A 17,058-nucleotide genomic window follows, 5' to 3' on the forward strand; every position below is an offset into this window, starting at 1 on the left:
TTTTAATTGAAAAACTGAGATTCAAGCCTTAGATTCAATATTGTTTCATCTCTTTATGAATATTATTCATTGATTAGTCAAAGTGTTTCTTAAATTTATGAGTCACCATACTTCAAACACTTCTGAAAATAATCTGGAGATAAAGTGAAAGGGTATACATAATGTAAAACTTAATTGGTTAAAGCACCTAATTTTATTTTTAGAATGAGCAGAAAATAAGCTAGTATCACTGTGGCACACAGGTTAGACTTAGTAAATGTGGTCAGAGAAGAAATTGGGGGTGAAAGATATAGAAAACCAATGTATTATTTTATGTGATATCACTTATAATTTTTCAAACTATCCATTGTCTTGTAAAATATTAAGTTTGAGAATTGATAGAGGATATTACAGCAACATTATTTTAGAAGAAATCTTTACTAAAATTAAATAATTTTAACAGCATCCAGGTATTTGCTGCATGTTTGGTTTTGTGTCACTTCTCAAATCCTTCTTGAATTTGCTTATAAAGGTTAAAGTTGTGCAAATAATATAGTATTTGGTGGATATGAAAGGCTTGAATATGCATTATGTGATAATTGTTATGACTTTGTGTGGGGTCTAAAACCATCTCCTAAGATTTTCAAACATCATCAGTCTAGAAACTTACCAACTAGTTATGCCTCATATAGTTGTCCTGTCAATGATTTTGATTATTGATGTTGTCTAGCATTTTACTTACCAAAATCCATAGTAGAATTCCTTTCTTCCTATAGCTAGTTTTTGAGGAGATGAAAAATAAGCTATTAGAGCTTAGGTTTCAATTATGAATGAATATCATATTTGCAATTATATTAAACACAAGCAATACAGTGTTACATAAATGATACTGGGCTATAGCCAAATTTCTTCCAGAAAATGGCAAAGTCAAAACTTTCAATAACTCTTTGAACCTGTATGGTAAACTTTTAAAATTTTGTTACAGTTTTAAAATTCTTGACTTATAGACCTTGTTTAGTCATACCTTTAAGAAATAAGATATTTTAATAATGCATTTTAGGAGATAAATTAACAAATGAAATAATAAGTGGGATTTATTCCAAGGATGCAAGGATAGTTCAATATTGGCAAATCAATCAGTGTGATACACAACAATAACAAAACAAACAAAGGATAAAAATCATATGATAATTTCAATAATGCAGAAAAGAATTTGAAAAAATTCAGCATCTATTTATGATAAAAACTCTGAACAAAGTGCGGATAGAAGGAACATGCCTTTATATAACAAAGGCCATCCTACATAATAAAAGCCTAATATGCAAATCAATTGAGAATGATGTTTATCATATACTAGAGGCCCGGCACACAAAATTCGTGCACAGGTAGTTATGCGGAATGACTGGTCGCTATGATGCACACTGACCACCATGGGGCAGACACTTAATGCAGGAGCTTCCCCCAGCCCACAGGCCCCAGGCCAGCCAAGGTGGGTACCAGCGAGGGTCCCTCGATTACCCTGCCAGTTACCCCACAGATCAGCTCTGATCGCCAGCCAGGCCTAGGGACCCTACCTGTGCACGAATTTCGTGTGCCGGGCCTCTAGTATATGATAAACATCATTCTCAATGGTTGAAAGCTGAAAACTTTTTCTCTAAGATCAGAAACAAGGAAGGATGCCCACTCTCACCACTTTTATTCTATATAGCATTGGAAGTCCTAACCACAGCAACCAGACATGAAAAAGGAATAAAATGCATCTAAATTAGAAAGGAAGAAGTACAACTGTCATTGTTTGTAGGTGATAGGATACTATATAGAGAAAACCCTAATGATTCCACCAAAAAACTTGTTAGAACTAATAAACAAATTTGGTAAAGTTGCAGGATACTAAATTAGTATGCAAGTTAATAATTGTGCTTGTATACTCTAATAATTAATTACTAGAAAAATAAATTAAGAAAACAATCCCATTTATCATTGCATCTAAAAGGGTAGAATTCCTAGAGGTAAATTTAACCAAGGAGGTAAAAGATCTGTACTCAGAAAATGTAATACATTGAAGAGGACACAAATAAATGGATGGGTATACTGTGCTCATGAATTGGAGGAATTAATATTGTCAAGATGCCTATACTACTCAAAGCAATGTACAAATTCAGTGCAATCTCTTTTAAAATTCCAATCATATTTTTCATAGAATTAAAACCAATAATCTTAAAATTTATATGAAACCACAAAAGACCCCAAATAACCAAAGCAATCTTGATAAAGAAAAACAAAGTTGGAGGAATAATGCTCCCTAATTTCAAACTACACTATAAAGCTATAATAAACAAAACAGTATGCTACTGGCACAAAAATAGACACACACTTCAGTGAAAAAGAATAGAGAGTCCATAAATAAATCCATTATTATATGGTCAATTAATCTACCACAAAGGAGGCAAGGATATACACTGGGGGGAAAACAGTGTCTTTAATAAGCGGTGCCAGGAAAACTGGACAGACACATGCAAAAAAAAAAAGGAAAGAAAGAAAAAGGAAGGAAAGAAATGGGACCACTTTCTTACACGTTACAAAAAAATAAACTCAAAGCGGATAAAAGACTTAAATGTAAGACCTGAAATCACAAGACTCCTAGGAGAAAACATGAGCAGTAAACTCTTTGACATTGGTCTTAGCAGTATCTTTTTGGATATGTCTCCTCGGGCAAGGGCAATAAAAGAAAAAATACTAGTAAATGAGACTACATCATATTAAAATATTTTTGCACAGAGAAGGAAACCATCAACAAAACAAAAAGGGAGCATACTGAATGGGAGAAAATATTTGCAAATGATATATCCAATATGTAGTTAATATCTAAAATATATAATAAACTCATACAGCTCAACATAAAAAAATAAGATTAAAAAAAGGCAAAGGACCTGAATAGATATTTCTTCATAAAAGAAATACAGATGGCAAACAGATACATGAAAAGATGCTCAATATTACTAATCATCAGGAAAATACAAATCAAAACCACAATGAGATATCACCATACACTGTTCAGAATGTCTATTATCAAAAAGACAACAAAGAATAAGTGTTGGTGAGCATATAGAGAAGAGGGAACCAATGTGCACTGTTGGTGGGAGTGTACTAATAAATTGGTGTCACCACTATGGATAACAATATGTAGGGTCCTCAAAAAATTAAAAATAGAACTACTATATGATTCAGCAGTTCCTCTTTGGGTGTTTATCTTACAAAAGCAATAATTGGAAAAGATATATTTTCATTGCAGCATTATTTACTATAGCCAAGATATGAAAGCAGTTTAGGTGTCCATTGATAGATGAATGGATAAAGAAGATGTGATATCCTATATACATATACAATGGACTATTACTTAGCCATAAAAAATGAAATCTTGCCATTTGTGACAATGTGGATGGACTAGTGGTATTATGCTAAGTGAAATAGTCATACAAAGAAAGATAAATATCATATGATTTCACATATATGTGGAATTTTTAAAAACAAAATGAACAAGCAACATAAAGTATAAACAGACTCATAGATACAGAGAACAAACTTATGGTTGCCAGAGTGGAGGGGGTTGGGAAGATGGGTAAAGGGGATCAAGAGATATAAACTCCCAGTTATAAAAATAATAAGTCACAGGGATGTAAAGTACAGCATAGGAAGATAGTCAATAATAGCATAATAACTGTGTATGGTGACAGATGGGTACTAGACTTATCGTGGTGATATTTTGTAAGATATTTAAGTGTTGAATCACAATGTTGAACACCTGAAACTAATATAATATTCTATGTCAACTGTACTTTAATAAAAATAAAATAAAGTTTTACATAGATCACTCCTGCAGAGGGAAAGTACTGTATATTTCATTGTGGTTTACTAAGTCTTAAATAAAAATAATTAAGAAATTATTTTTACTCAGATTGATCCTTAGCTGATTAGAATAATGGAACTTTAGACTTTGAAAGGATTTTAACATCATTTAATCTGAGCTTATATTTTGTGTATGCAAAATACAGGGTCCAAAGAGGTATGTTTATTAAACCTAAATTTTAGCTAGTCTTGGGATTTCAACAATTCAAATTCCTTGATGCATGTTCTAGTACTCTTTCTCCACATAGCGCTTCTCCTTGCTGAATAAATATGGGCTCATTTTCATTTTACACAAAAGTGACTCTTAGGTGTTTAAAACATGGTGTATTTTACAAGAAGTGATGGAGCCTTTCTTAGAATGCTATGATATTTGAGTGAGACATTAAACTCTTTGTCCCTTTAAAAACAAAACAAAAGCAGAAACATTTTTCCAGTCAGCATATTTGATATGTGTTGTTTTTTTAAAAAAAAACTTAGCCTCCATAGTTATAATAATTAACTACTCAAAAATGTAGACTTAAAAATAGGATATATTACACATAACTGAAAAATTCTGGCTAGGATATTGCTGTCTTGCAATAATGGTTCTTTAGGGAATGGGATGACCTGCTCAACCATTTTGAATCTTCTCACAGTGTATCATTAATCAGAATATTACAGTTCCTGAGGGAAGTTGTCTGGGAACATGATATTCAGTACAGATGGGGTGGGAGCCGATGAGGGGGGAGGGAGGAAGAGTCATCTTACTCTTTTCCCAGGAAATCTCAGGAATCTACGGTGAGACCCCAAGTCCTGTTGATGAAAAGGACACATTATAATACAACCCTGAAGCCTCTCCAGCCCAGGGATGCACTTCCACTCTCCTCTTGCTAAGCAATTTCATTGCCTTAGCATTGAAAGGAAAAATAAAGCGCTCTGCTTTTGTTTGGAATGAAGGGCACACCATTTCCAAACTCTGTCTTTGCTGAATCTGCCTAATGAAGCAGCTTAGGCACCACGTGACTGGAATAGCTGGAGTTGGGGGAAATAAGACCAGCTTGCAGAGCTGTCGAGATGTGCATATTGGCACAGAAGACCCTTGATTGGCTTTAGAAAATAATGGTTGATGTTCTCTGTGGATCTTGCAAGAGAATCTTACTGAAAAAAAAAAAAAAAAAAGACGTTTCATTTATGCCACTTCCTTCTGTTACTGGCAGCCCTGCAAATGATCTGGAACAGGTGGGCATACCAATAAGCAAAGAATGTGCTTTACAGCCTGTCATACTCCACTTATCTTATTTTGATGAAGACATATAAAGGGAAGATCTTGTGTTAGGAATCTGTAAAGCACTAACAAAATAAAAGGTACAATTTCTCTCTGGTAAGTTAGTTGGCTATTAAAATTGAGAATAATTTTCTTGCAATTTCACAGTACAGTTTTTCGTCAATGGCAGACATCATTTGGGGCAGAAAAGGGAGAAGCAGTCTATCAAAAACAGATAAAGAAAAGCCACGCCACAGCCTGCTGTTTCTGTTATTTTGGATGATCGAGCTTGTGCGCAAATGAAATCATGACAGATTCATTTATATGAAATGGCCATTGCTGATCTCCTTGCCAGAAACTAGATTGCTTTTTTATTTAGGAGATTTGCAGAGCAGTCCTTAGCTTTTTCAGTTAGTGGCAAAATGGCACCTGGCCAAATTGCCTCTTCTCATCCAGTTGGTGTTGCCAATACCTTGGGATGCGTGCATTAAAATATATTTGCAGTCAATTGAAAAATTATTTTTCTCTTTAAATTTTTTAACCATTTGCATAGTTGGATGGGGAATACCTTCTTTAGCCTTATATTGAGATTAATAGCTGGGTTGATATAAATATTGCATTTAATAAGTATAGGGTTATGAATTTAAAAAACAACAAAAATATCTTATGATGATTTTTTTATTTATGATATTGATCATTTCAAGTGAAGTGCTTAAAGTATTTTTATTGCTGGTTATGCAGGCCAAATTGATTGAGAACTAAAAACTGAATACACTGATTGATTGGAGAACATAAAGGAATTTGGTAGGCACAAAGAAAAGTCAACTAGCTAAGTGTTTTGGAGGGATAGCTCATTTACAAATTTCCACTCTTAGAGGGCCTACCTGCTTGCTCATCACCAGAGGCATGGGGTAACTTTTGGCTACCAGCACACATTCAAAAATGCTTAGCAAGGGGACAGGAATTAGAACAATTATAAGTGTATCTGTTTTAAAGTTTTATTTTGCACTTTTCTTCTGCTCCCTTTTCTTACAGGTACCAACTGCTGGTGTGTTTAGTGGACCAGTAAATTTATTCATTTATCGAGTGTTCACTATGTGCGAGGTACCTGTGTTAGAAGCTGGAGGTTCAGAGTGAAATAAGCAAAGGTTCCTGCTCCACTGAGCTTACATTCCCCTACAACACTTTTCTTCCTTGCCCTATTTCAGAGCCAGTTGAGGAAGAGAGAGAGAGAGAGGAATCAAACAGTGAAGATAAACACATTAAGTGTTACCACTGATGAAGCTGATTAGAGACTGTGGCTTTTGATTTAGCAGCCCCAAAGAGCTCGCTGATGAATATTTTACTCCTTTACTAGACTTCAAGGCCCATGAGAGCTGGAGCCATATTTGTTTTGTTGGCTTCCACTTATTCAGGGCCCAGCAAAGCGAAAAATATGTAACATAATGTAATATAGCATATGTATAACAATATAAATATATACACATGTGTATTTATATATGTATTCATGTAGTCATTTTCACATATATTCAACTTTGTGTATACATAATACACACATGCACACACACGCGCGCGCGCACACACACACACACACACACACATACCCACATGTATATGTAGAAAGAACAAGAGAGAATCTATTCTTGTTGTTTGTGATAACTGTGTTCTATAAAGTTGCTGCAAACACTGAATTGGTGAGTACTAATTGCTCCTAGGGGAAATGCAGGTTCAGATTCCTGCAAGCCTCTGGTCACAGCATGTTCATCAACCGATCAATACACAACCTGGTTTTATGTTTGTTTTGGTTTAAAGACACCTTATTTAATATCTATTGCTGATTCATTGACACTGACCTCACGCAAAACACTATAACTCATGCCTGCAAGGAAGTTTATCTAACACGTATTTTCTCTGTGAGGCACAGCACAGCCTTCTTGTGCTTAGGGGAACCAGAGAGCACTTCAGCTCTACACTTGGGGGCCATTGTCAGCAGCAAAATTACCAACAAAGAGCACAAAAATGTAAAAAAGACACGGCACTAAATAGAGCACTAAAAAGGCACTTATTTGCTGTATGAGAGTTGAAAGAAGAAAGCAGAGTGCTGCCTTGTTCAACCTCAGCCTGGGACAAGCCTGTGGGGTTTGCCACTCTGAGCATGTGGTGTGAATGATCGCAAAAGCATCATGGGTATTGATTTTGGCGTTACAAATAAATTTTAGGGAGTGGTTGATTTTGCACATACAGAAGCTGTAAATAATGAGAATTGACGATAGATAGATAGATAGATAGATAGATAGATAGATAGATGTTAAATTGGGTCTTCTGTCCTTATCAGTGAGTTCTGAGCTGTCAATTAGCTCTGGATGAGTTGTAATACCGAACTGGGAATGCAGTTTTGGGTTTAGAGCAGGGAGAAAAGATAAACCCTGTCCCCCTGAGTTCTGGGCTCAGCAGTCCAAACCTGCTCTCTCTGCCTATATCCCAGTAGGCACCATAAGAGATGCAAAGGGTTCAGTGCTTCCATCAGCCCACCTGCATGTCCTGACCTTGTCCCAGGGGTTCTGAATAATGAGCTGGAGAAAAAATAGCTGGAAGAGATATGCAAGAAGCAGCAGTGTGGGTAAACACGAAATCACAAGCTGTCTGAACTCTACCAGGTGGCAACGGGGCCTCCCTTTCTGTTTTTTTGCGTCCGGTTCCTGTTTTTCTGCTGTGGAATTTAGAAACTTGCTGGCCCCAGCCTTTTGAATACCAAGCCCTTCCCAGCTGATTGGCAGTCCTTTCAAGGCGGCAGAGACCTGACGCATGTCTGCATCTTTGGAAGCATACAGCTCAGCATCAGGACATGGAGGTCCCCCATAAATGTCTTCTTGATTGATTAACTGTCTTAAGGTCTTTTACAGATTTTTAAGTCAGACTTCTTCAAGTGTCAGTTGAATAGGCAGATGCCTGAAATTCCTTTATTGAGGAGAAAAGCCTTTCATTCTATAATTACAGAGGCAAGAAAAAGATCATAACAATATTCAGTTGTAGCAATTTAGTGTGAATGCTTTCTAGTTAAAATATAATTAGTCAACAAATGGAAATGATTAATTATGAGTTCCTTTTTTATTTTGATGCGAAACCATCCTTCTAGTGTCTGTAGCAAGAGGAAACCTTAATACTGAAGCTACGTAAATGCATAGGGAGAAAACGGAACAGCCTATTAAAAAAGAGAGCAGTTTGACCAGTTTGAATTTGATTTGGCCTGGGCAGAGATTGGTTGGATTCTGTGGTATAGTACTTACAAAAGCACCAGCTCTACTTGGTATGGTATTTTGATGATAATAGATAGATAACGAGAGAGAAAGGTAGATAGATGGATTTGCATAAGAGGGTATTTTAGTTTTCTAGGGCTGCCCTATGAAAGTACCACAAACTAGGTGGCTTAAAAAACAGAAGTTTATTGTCTCACAAGTCTGGAATCTAGATGTCCCATCAATATGGCAGCAGGGCCATGTTTCCTCTAAACCCTTAGTGGAGAATCTTTCCTCCCCTCTTTCAGCTTCTGGTGTTTGTCAACAATCCTTGGCAGTCCCTTTCTCTTTGCCTCATGTGTCTCTGTGTCCACATGGAATTTACCTCTTCTAATGACACCAGTCATGTTGAATTAGGGCCCACTCCAATGGTCTCATCTTACCTTTATTACACCTGTAGAGACTCTCCAGTATTTCCAATAAGGTCACATTCACAGGTACCAGGGGGGAGGACTTCAACATAGCTTCTGGAGGATAAGATGCAACCCCATAACAGAAGGGTTTACTACATCATTCAGGACAATCTTATATTTCACTCTGAGGCACGACCTTACAGTCACAAGTTGTCTGCAGACTACCTCTCCACTCCCCTTCTGCTGGCGGTTTTCCTCAAGCTCTCCAGCCAACAGCAGCAAACAACATACAGCTGGCCTTTACCTGTCCTGCAACTTTGTACTCTCACCAACTTCATTTTGGCTGGGCTGGGGGAAGAGTCCAGGGAAGTACCTGATGAGTACTTGGATTTATGGTACATCTTTAAGGGCGGGGGGTGGGGGGGAGAGTCAAGTTTTTGTGTTCGGAAGAGTCCTGTATTATGTCTATTTTTCTGGGGATCTTTGTACATTTTCCTCTTCCTTTTCCCCCATCCTTTATGCCATCCTGCTTTTTTTCTTTTTATCAGATTCTTGACTGTAATATTACACTTAGTTGGACTCTAGAGGACAAGGGATTTTTTTTCAAATTTTTATTTATTTTGCTAGTTGATGAATATCTGGGGGAAGAGCTGCCATTAAATGAACAAATTCACATTTTAAATATTTAAAAAATAGCTTATAATTGATGATTAAATATGCACTAGTATTGGAATTATGACAGTCTCATGACAGGTTTGCACTTTTTACTCCATCTAATATTATGTGCACTGGTATGTTGAGCAGATCTTCATAACCTAGACCAGTAATGCCATACAGATGGATACTTTTTACTTTTTACTGATAAGATGTTTTTCATTTGGTTTGGGAAACAGTTCTGCATAGTGAGAGAGTAGTGTAGTTATTCCCACTTTGCCTGAAGGGAGTGAAATTGAGAGTGTGAAGCACTTGTTGAGGTTTACACAGTAAGTGAATGGGAATGTGTTACGAACTACAGTTTTCACCTCCTTTCAGGAAATTGAACCTTTGTCATTCTCCCACTTTAAGACAATGTACTCACATATAATTTATTCTTTGTGATGTTTTATTGAGAGTTCCTGACCAATACTAGATTCTGCTGGAGGTTACTTATGGGTGGAAATCAGAGTTACATAAGAAAGCTAATAACAGGTGTTAATATTAATTACCATTGAATTATTAAAGCCCTGTTTTTTGGATTGTTGCTCAAAAACACCCTTTGCCTAGGTTAGCTATAAAATTAGGATTGCTTTATTACCACAGATAAAAGAGAAGAGAAATTTGTAAAGTACAAACTTATCCATTCTTTCATGACTTCCTCTCTCCTCTGTAGAGAACTTTAGGGTATTGTCTGTCCCAGATTCCCAGGGAAGGGAAGAAGGCAGCACTGGTAAGCCTTTTATATTTTACAATCCAATACACTCTGCTACTGTTGGATTGAAAATATGATCATAGCACTTCTTTATTTAAAATATTTCAATATCTTTCCGTTTTACTCAAGATGAAGACCAAGCTCTTACTTAGCATGGTACATAAAGCCTTCTTATTATCTGACCTCTGTTATACTTAGTGACATGCAGTCACCTGAATGTACCATTTTGCGTCTTACCTTGGCACATGCTATTCCTTCAGCCTGGAAAGCCCTCTGTGTCCAATTTACCTAATTGCTCACACTCATCCTCTTAGGTTCTGTTCTTGGTAATCTTTACTAAAGGTGTTCTTGACTCATCCAGAAGAATTGGATGTCTTCTACCTCCTAGTTCCCATAGTATTTTGCAGACAGTTCTAATAAAACAGTCAATATATTGTTTGTTTGCACATCTGTTTTTCATGCTAGATGGCAAGCTCTTCAAGGTAAAAAACAATGTCTTCTCATTTTTACACGTTGAGTTTATAAATTCAGGTATTGATTAAATATCCCTCTCTTGCACATACATAAGTAAATGTTTATTATATGGATGCCTGTGTTTGTGCCTTAGTTCATTTTCTCCACAATTCAGTTTTTCAAAACTTTACATAATTTGTTTCCTCATTTGTGAAATAATTATCACCTCTTTCTGAATATATTGCACGTTTCATGCTTCCCTGCATAACACTGATTCATTTTAGCACTGTTTATCTTTGAAGTATTTTTGTAATTAAAACAAAATTACAGCACACTGGTAATATATGCTCTTTCCATGCACTCTCAGCCAGAGAGAGCTGTGGCAGACTACTACATACTCCTGGCCAGACAGCCTTAGCACATCATACTGTAAACTCTCTCAGCCAATGAGCCTACTGTGCTATTCTGAGTTGAGTCAGTTCTGTAACACAGAGTTTGGTCAGCAGTGTTCTTTTTCTTTGTCACGTGTCTTATACTCTGGTGAACTTTTTTTGCAAAGCAAGAGTATCTTTTTGGATGTTTTAATGTGGGTTTTATAGTGACCTAAGTGTCCTCTAAATGATGTTCTTGAAAATAGAAGATAATATTGGGAAATTAGAGGTTGGTCTAAGTCCCTTGCATTTTAAGGGGCAGACACACATCACTGCAGATTGGGCAGGATGTTTGACAGTTAAGATTGGTGTCTGGAAAAAACCATGGAGGAAAGTGATTTCAGGAGATGTTGAGGAGGAAGAAGGAACAACTGCCACTGTGATGCATCTCCATGGAGACTTCATGTCATGTGACTTGCATTAGCAGTAATTCTCTTAAAGCACCTATCTAGGCATGCACACACCATCCCTTATTCCTGTCCTCTAAATGAGGCGTGCATATACTCAGAATTAAACTCAAGCTAGTGAAGCATATGATAAGAGGGATTCAAAACAAACTAGAAAGAAGTAATAATAAAAATAAATACTCCCATTTATCTTTTACTTTTAAAGCATGTTTTATCTTTTTTACCTGCTTTCTTAAGCATCTAGCATTACAACCTAGCTTATGTAATGTTATCATAACATTGTAAGTAATATACCTCTAATGTGGACATTAAAAGAAGCATACATATTTAACAGTAAAATGACATATATGTGGAATTAAAACAAAAATTCTCCATGGGTAATAGAAAAAAATACTAAAAGTCTCCCTTTATTATTTTTCAGGAACCCACTTATTTTCCCCAATGTTTTATGGGATTAGTGAAAAGTGGTTATTCAAATAGAATTTATGAATTTGCAAACTGTTTTTCAGATGAAAGTCTCTTCTTTATTCTAATTCTGGTATTTCACTGTAAGCCAGAATGGGCTATTCATTCATAAACTTCCCCTCAGTTTTTCAGATTCATTAATTAATTTATTACAAAAAATTTTAGAGAATGTCTATTATATACCTAACACTGTCCTGGGTCCTTCCCTACCCCACCTCCCAAAATAAATGTGTTTCTAAATGAATTTATTTTCTACTGGGAAGACAGGACACAAACAAACAACAAACAAATGGTACATGCTCTCAGGTAATGAAAAGTGATAAATAAAATGGGTCAATTGCCTGGAGAGTATGCTGAGGTGACGTGAGAGTGACTGTGTTGGGTGGACAGGCAAGGTCTCTGAGGAGGTAACATTTGAGCACTGGATAAAGTGAGAGTAACGGCCATTTGAAATTCTTTGGAAGTAACATTTCAGGCAGAAGGGACAGCAGGTGCAAAGCAGGAGTCCCTGTGGCAGGTCTGAGGGCTGACAATAAGGCCAGTGTGGCTAGAACAGAAAGGGACCTGGACCTTGTTGGCACTGGTAAGCCTTTTATATTTTACTAAAGGCCTGGTGCATGAAATTCATGCACTGAGGAGTGGGGTCCCTCAGCCCAGCCTGCACCCTCTTGCAATTCAGGACCCCTCAGGGATGTCTGACTGCCAGTTTAGGCCCAATCCCTGCAGTCAGACATCTGGCAGTCAGACATCCCTCTTTCTAACAGCTCACCTGCCTGCCTGCCTGCCTGCCTGCTCACCCCTAACTGCTAGCCTGCCTGCCTGCTCAGTGCATATCATAGTAACCGGTCATTGCGGTCATTCCATTGTAATGGTTGCTTAGGCTTTTATAAATATAGACTAGTAGCCCTGCGCACGAATCCGTGTGCCAGTAGTTCGCCAGTAGCTCACTGCCTCCCTCCAGTACTTCTTCACCCGTGCCCCGCCTTCCTCTAGATCCCCCACCTCCCTTTCCCCCCTCATAGCTTGCTGCCCTGTCCCCTTCTGTAGCTCTCTGCTGCCCACTTGTAGCTCGCTGCCCCACCCTCCTGCTGATCTGTGATCCAGTCGTTACATGGTCGGTCGTTATGCTTCATGATGTAATGACCATTTGCATATTACATCTTTTTTATATAGGATTCTTTCTGTGATGGTACACTTCAGGAGAGTAACTAATAACTTAGGTTTTACTGGCTGCTGTATTCAAAATAGACTATAGGTGGGGAATAACATGAAATTAGAGAGACCAATTATGAGACTACTGCAGCACTCTAGGTGACTGTGTAATAACACAACCTGTGGGGTTTCAAACTTCCTTTCCAAACATGCAATCATGTCTTGGATGCAATAACCCAAATTATTCATGTCCATTAAATATGCTAAACCTGTTATCCCAATTTTACACTTCATCAAAACTGGATTCAAAACTACCACGGGGACGGTTCCTATTCATATTACTGGTGTATGTTTCCTATAAAGCATCATTATTCTCCAACTAGTTCTGTATTAAGAAATCCAATTACAATGACCACACTTATTAGAGATAATTTTTTTTTGCCATTGACATTACCCAACAAATGAATTTCAGAACAATGGAATAGTTCCAATTAAAATAAAAACATCTCAATTCATATTCACTTATTTTGATAAAACTTGGGTTCAACCAATTCTTGTTAAATGGTTATACCTATAAATGATTTCAATTAATTAGTTTCCAGACACAAAACCCAATCATATAAATTAAAAGAATTATAAAATCTAATGTCACTTGCTTGCTAGTTATTTCATTTAGAAACACAGTACACATTTAATGAGCACATTCTGTGTTTTTTTATAAGCATTTTTTATACAATGAATTTACAATAAACCCTGAAGTTATAAACTTAATAAAAGAAACTTATAATGTATGCCTATATGGAAGATTGATGACTGTTTTTTTTTTAATCAAACAACATTTAAGAAGGTGCTACTAATCTTACTATACATTCTATATAATAAAAAGGTAATATGCAAATTGTCCATCACTCCAACACACAAGATGGCTGCTCCTATATGGACACAAGATGGCCACCACAAGATGGCTGGCAGGGGAAGGCAGTTGTGGGTGATCAGGCCACCAGGGGAGGGCAGTTAGGAGGGACCAGGCCTGCAGGGGAGGGCAGTTGAGAGGGACCAGGCTGGCAGGGGAAGGCAGTTAGGGGCAACCAGGCCGGCAAGGGAGGGAAGTTAGGGGTGACCGGACCAGCAGGGGAGGGCAGTTGGGGGTGACTAGGCCTCCAGGGGAGGACAGTTAGGGGTGACCAGGCCAGCAGGGGAGGGCAGTTGGGGGCAACCAGGTTGGCAGGGGAGTGGTTAGGGGGTGATCAGGCAGGCAGGCAGGCGAGCAGTTGGGAGCCAGCAGTCCTGGATTATGAAAGGGGTCCCAGATTGGAGAGGGTGCAGGCTGGGCTGAGGGACGCCGCCCCCCCCCCCCCATGCACAAATTTTGTGCACCGGGCCTCTAGTATCAAAATAATGCACAATTGGGTTACATAATTCTAGAATATAATTGCAGATGCATTATAGCAGGTTGGCTGGCATGATCTACCATGTGAGGCAGGAGAAGAGTTGTGAATCTGAGCACCTGCTCTGGGATGAGACTATCTGGACACAGCCCAGTCTCTGCCTTTTACAAGTGTGTGACTTTGGGCAAATAACCTATTGATGCCCCTCACTTCTCTACTGAATGGAGTAAACACTATCATCCTCTTTAGATCATTGTGAGGATTAAATAGCTAATATATTTAAAGCACTAGAACAGCAAACATGGCAAGCACTAAATAAATGTGAGTTTTTATGATGTCCTGCGGTGTGCTGCCTGAAGCCTTGAAGAACTTTAGAGTGCTTCTTTTGAATGCAACTTCCTAGAGAAAGCTCTCTTTGGCATACATGAGAACAATCTGCCAAGTGCATAATGGCTTTTCAAGATAAAATGCTTGCCTGACATAGTTCATGCACAGGTTTTCATTATTAATAAATTAAAACATACCAAAGAATTAGCCCACATGTTTCTTGTGGATTTCCCTTGTTTTTCTAGATTTTCTTTCTCATATCTAAAAAACTGAAAATCAATTATTTACATTTGTAAGTTCTGGATATAAAATAGTAATTACAAGTCTCCTCTTCCTTCCTTCCTTCCCTCCTTCCTTCCTTCCTTCCTTCCTTTTTCCTTCCTTCCTTCCTGTGCAAATACAGTCAGAGATCTCTAACACCCCTGGCTTTCCAAAGCTCTGTACAAACAAATCAGGAGGAAGATTAAATAATCATTCTTTTTAAAAAATATATTTTTATTGATTTCAGAGAGGAAGGGAGAGGGAGCGAGAGAGAGATAGAAACATCAATGATGAGAGAACATCATTTATTGGCTGCCTCCTGCATGCCCCACACTGGAGATGGAGCCCGAAACCTGGACATGTGCCCTGACTAGGAATCGAACCGTGACCTCCAAGCTCATAGGTTATGCTCAACCACTGAGCCACGTGGGCCGGGCAGTAATCATTCTTTATCAATTGCAGACAGCTGATTTGCAGGTACAATTAGATATTAGAAAATTTAGCTTATCTGTTTAGGTAGGTGAATTTCATTTATTACATAAGCCTTTCATTAGCACCCTCTATTATTTATAACTTATGATTGGTGATATCAATGTTTTTAAAGCTCTATAAAATAAGTCTGTGCCACTGAGAAAGCCAAAGGAGATGAAGGAGATCTTCATATTGTAACTCAGAATATGGAGTTGACATTTTTGCAGGTCAAATATTGGCAGTTCCATATGATTCAACCTAAATTATATTTTTTAAAAAGCTAAAATAAAAAGGTGGCACCCTTGCTCTAATAGTGCAAAGAGAGGAACTGTGCTTCAGGCAGGGGTCTCTTCAACCTGTCACAGCTGTGTAATTATGTAAAGTTAATAAGCTTCATAACCTCATTTCAGGGTTACTATTGTTCGCATTGCCTCTATTTGTGTTTTTAGAATCCAGCTCGTAAACCCTATAATTAGGAAGAAGTATCAGAGTGCCTACTTACACACTTTTTATTTGTTTTCTAGGGTTGTAATTGCCTCTAAGTGCTTGCATGGCTGACAATTCAGCAAACAGAATGGTTTTCAAATACCCTCATTGCAGGCTTCTTGATGGTGCTTTCTGTTTCATTCCTCACCTTGAAGCTATTCAGTTTTTTCCAGCTTTAATTCCACTCAAAAGTAGGAAAATGTTTATTTTCAATTAGAGTCTTACAAAGCTTGATAGTTTCCCTTTGCCATTTTCAAGGGACCAGAGGAAATTAAAATCAAAGACAATAAGTCATTTGACTTCTGGTAGTCAAAAGATTGCTACTTTCTTCTCTGTATTGGAAGAGTTTTGAGGTTCATTTCCTAAGTCAACTGCCTCTAAATTCTTGGCACTATCTGCAATTAGCTGATGACAGCCCTTCTAAAGCTGGTCCCTGTTCTCCATGTGTCCTTTAAAGAATTTCTTCTTCTTTTGTTGTTCCCATGAAGAATATGTTGCACAAATCAAATTTAATTGATTTTGATTATATGTGTGTACTCCTGGACAGATGGTAGTTACAAAGGCTCTGTCTTTGGGAGGTTTCAGTTCTGTTCTGTATGACCTTAATATTGAAATACTAGTAAAGATGTTGTTTCTCTACCTGTTGAATCATCTGGGGATATTTTATAAATCCTGAGATCAGGTTGAATCCACAAATAATTACATCGGAATTTCCTGGGGTAGGATCTGAGCCCCAGGAGTTTTTAAAACTCCCCAGGTGATTCCATTATGCAGTCAAGAATGGGAGTTGCGGAATTAGAATATATACAATTAGATGAATATTTAGTTGGTGGGGACATATAAATTATTAACCAGTAGAAAAAAAGTATTGTTTATTGGATTTAAATGGACTTAGGTCTAAAATTCAGGTCTCTCACTTATTATGTGACCTGGATTAGTTACTTAAATATTTTGAGCTTCTGTTTCATCAGTTGTAACATTTTACAGATGAGAGTAATGTGTGAGGATTAAGTGCATGAGACTATCATCTCA

General features: G+C 37.5%; 1 protein-coding gene and 1 pseudogene across 1 annotated transcript in view; both read left to right on the forward strand.

Moving 5' to 3' along the window:
• LOC129150075 (nuclear prelamin A recognition factor-like) overlaps nt 1-6,197 on the forward strand; it is a 77,128-nt pseudogene extending 70,931 nt beyond the window's left edge.
• Nucleotides 1-17,058, forward strand: part of HS6ST3 (heparan sulfate 6-O-sulfotransferase 3) — a 702,271-nt gene that overhangs the window by 331,904 nt on the left and 353,309 nt on the right. The window lies entirely within an intron of this gene.

The sequence above is a fragment of the Eptesicus fuscus genome, chromosome 8, assembly GCF_027574615.1.
Source record: "Eptesicus fuscus isolate TK198812 chromosome 8, DD_ASM_mEF_20220401, whole genome shotgun sequence".
NCBI lineage: Eukaryota > Metazoa > Chordata > Mammalia > Chiroptera > Vespertilionidae > Eptesicus > Eptesicus fuscus.